General features: G+C 32.8%; 1 long non-coding RNA gene across 1 annotated transcript; it reads left to right on the forward strand.

The window, feature by feature from the left end:
• The first annotated feature begins 267 nt into the window (after positions 1 to 267).
• Positions 268 to 1977, forward strand: LOC110926283. The gene is made up of 3 exons (XR_002585097.2): positions 268 to 401; positions 922 to 975; positions 1753 to 1977. It is a non-coding gene; the product is annotated as an uncharacterized LOC110926283 (long non-coding RNA).
• The last annotated feature ends 1746 nt before the right edge of the window (positions 1978 to 3723 follow it).

Genomic DNA, 3723 nt, shown 5'->3' on the forward strand with positions numbered 1-3723 from the left:
CTTTTAATTTGTTATGTGTCCAGGTTTCGGGGACGAACCTCTTTTAAGGGGGGTAGACTTGTAACACCCCAAAAAGATTTATTAGACATATAAGTTAAATTAATTGAAAATTTAACTTAGTTAATGGGAAATGTTACAACTACTAGTAATAAAATGAGAAGTGTTTAAATTAAGTAAGTGAACAAACCACAAGGGCCAAAGGTATAAAATGTTAAAACTCAAAATAATAAAAGAAGGAAAAATTAAAAACACACACTGTGTGAGTGTCTGGGGATCGATCAAGGCAGGGGAGAAAAAGGGTTCAACCCTAGTTGCTAATTCAGCCAAATTAAAGGAAAATTTCAAAGATTTTTGATTGCATGAACTCAAGTTTCGATCATCTAAGCTCATATAGTGAAGTGGTAAGTCGAATTTCTTGTTTTGGAGAATTGTAGGAAATGGGTTTTAACCCAATTATGAAATTTATGTTATGATATGTGTAATAAGAATGTAGGATTTGCACTATAGAACAAGGTTTATGATTGATTTTGATCAATTAAAAGACTTGATGTATTAACCCATTTTGTATGAATCTTCATGAATGTAGGATGATCAAAATCATAGAAATAATCATGTATAACCTTGAAATCTGGATGTTTGATCTCGTTTGTGATACTTGGACACTAGATGAATTGATGTAGAATAAAAAGGGTCATATGAACTTGTTTGAATTATTGATGAATTACTAGATGAACATAATCATGTGTTAAAATACTTGTATTAAGTGTCCTATTAATGCGAAATCCGCCAAGTGTTCGATGAAATGCCTAAAAGAACAAATATGTGAAATTTGGAAAATTATGATGATGTTGTCACATGATAAACTATGTAAATGATGGAATGATACTTGGTTGGGCTAAATAAACGAATGTGTTGATGTAGGCGTAAAATAATAAAGCTCAAACGCTAGGAAATCGGAAAGCTCACAAGATCGAGGTATGTTGTCTTTTGTCTTTTGCATACAAGCTTTATTTTGTAATTTGTCATTCTTGTACTAAAATCATAGTTATGGTAATTCGTAGTAGTTATGTAGTAGATGGTATAACCTGTCACGAACGGGTCATATGAAATGAAAGTTTATGAAGGAAATTGTATTATGATCGGTTTGCCTCGAATGAACCGTATATTGGAAAGTTATGTAAGAAAGGAATGAGATCACTCGATCCATTATAAACGGGTTGAAGTTGATGCAAGTGCAAAAGATGAAAGGAATGTATTCGTTCGTTGTAAACGAACCGAATGGAAGTTTATGTTATGAATGTAATTACCCATTTTTATGAAGGAAATTGTATTATGATCGGTTTGCCTCGAATGAACCGTATATTGGAAAGTTATGTAAGAAAGGAATGAGATCACTCGATCCATTATAAACGGGTTGAAGTTGATGCAAGTGCAAAAGATGAAAGGAATGTATTCGTTCGTTGTAAACGAACCGAATGGAAGTTTATGTTACGAATGTAATTACCCATTTTTAACGAGTTAATAAATGGTATGTTTTATCTCAAAAATGAGATAGTATGTTTTGACCCGTTCAACGGGTAAATAATGAATGGTATGTTTTATCTCAATATTGAGATAAGTATGTTTTGACCCGTTTCGACGGGTGGTAAATGCAAGAATGATATGAAGTTGTGGAATGCATGAGATTGCTTTATTAGATTAAAAGTAACATAGTTGACGAAATTAATTCTTAAAGCTTGTTGTTTGATGTAGGTAAATCCTCAACATAATGGCTTGGCGACTTGGAACGAACACACATGAACCACGCCCACTTTGTGCTTCCGAAGATGTCTATTTTGTATGGTCCTAGTTTTTGGTCGTATGTATTCCCAACATGTGTAAACGTTTGGTCGTCATTGTGTTTTGGCAAAAACTTAGTTTGTTAGTAGACTTTGTATCTGAACATGAACAACTGAAACTTGTCTGCTCTTTGGTTTTAAAAGGGTTGTGTATGAAAAAGTTGGAATGTTTATAAAATTTCATGTTTATTAAGTTTGTGTTACTTAACATGTATGGTCGAATGTATTTTTAGTTAGGGCATTTAAAATACAAATTACAAATCTATGAAAATCTTGTTTATAAGCGCGTTGAAGATAGTGACCAATTGAGACGCATATTAGATGGTTGACAACGCGTTAGTTGAGTTGAGTGGGGTGTACCCGAGTTCGAGTCCCACCTTTCCTTTTTTTTTCTTCTTATTTTGCCTTTATAATTACATTACAAGGCTTTCCGGTTAGTATATATAAAAGATAGTTGGTTATTCTTCCACAACAAGCTGTGTAGCTCAGCGGGTTAGGGTGTGTTTGTTAAACACTAGTCTTAGGTTCGAGTCTTGGGTGTGGCGTTTTTCTCCTATTTATTTCTTTTCATTAAACACTTTTAAATAAATGACATTTCAGTCCCTGTGCCTTTTATATTTATTTCTTTTCAATTAAAACACTTCCAGTAAATGACAGTCCAGTCCCCTTGTTTCACAAAACATCATTAACTTGGTTTAGCTTATAGCTAACCTAGTTAAAGCCTTATTTACATTAAAGTTTCAGCATTGACACTAAGGTCCCTTGTAGTTAACAGCTAACAAGGTTAACTTTGTTAAAAGGTTCCTTATTTAATTATTTAACTTGATTAACTTATAACACTAACGTAGTTAGGGTATTTCCGTTATAAATTTAACTAGCTAACTTACCTAGTTCATTGAGTTGCTTCGATTTATAGTTCCCATTAATTACAATACAACCCCAACACTTATAACCTTTATTAACTAACTTAGTTAACCCCGTTAATGCTTCCTTATTATACAACTAACTGAGCTAACTGAAATGGCTTATATAATTAAGGTTTTTATTCCGGTTTTTAGTCGAATGCGTTGCGTGACGAAAGTTAAATTAAAAAATTATTAAAATTTTAGTTTTATATAGTTCAAAGAGGGTTCGGTTTTACAATCTGGGTCGGATTTCGGAAACTCGATTTCGACGGATGTTACAAATCTAAACCTATCCAACATAGGGATTTAATGGCGAGTTGAAGATGTTTGAAAGATAAAGCAAGATAAACATGTTTGAAATTTAAAAAAAAAAAACTCAAGAAAAATTCTAACTTTAGACATCAAAATGGTAAGTTTTAATTATAAAATAAGTTATTTAGAAATGCACTATTAATTTAATATTAAATTCCCTTGTTTTCTTCTATTATAAAGTATAAATAAGTTGAAAACACACTTAAGCTGAATAAACCTGTAAAAACCTATAAAATAATGAAATCTTTATATTTATGTAGTATATGTTATTATAGATATTACCAAACAAATGAAAGAAAAAACTTTAGCCACATAACTATCACCGTTGTTGTAAAGTGTAGGTCCCTGTTTCGCGGAGGATTACGAACCTAAACCTTGTTATACAAACCTACTAGCGAGTGCGGAATCCAAGCTAGCAAGCAAACCGAGTTAGTAGCAAGTAGAGAAACAAACACACAAAGATTCACCGATTAACACTAGTCGTATTAATGCAATGAGGGTTTCGGTTACAAGCTCAATGTTTACAGAAGTGTTCTATAAACTCTCTAAGTGTGTGAGTGAGTTCTGGGCAGAATGCTCTCTAAGCTTCTATCTCTCGGGTGTGTGAAAATGGCAGAACTCTAGAACTCTCAACACATGCATGGGTATATATACCCAGCTCAGCAGGT

The sequence above is a fragment of the Helianthus annuus genome, chromosome 17, assembly GCF_002127325.2.
Source record: "Helianthus annuus cultivar XRQ/B chromosome 17, HanXRQr2.0-SUNRISE, whole genome shotgun sequence".
Lineage (NCBI taxonomy): Eukaryota > Viridiplantae > Streptophyta > Magnoliopsida > Asterales > Asteraceae > Helianthus > Helianthus annuus.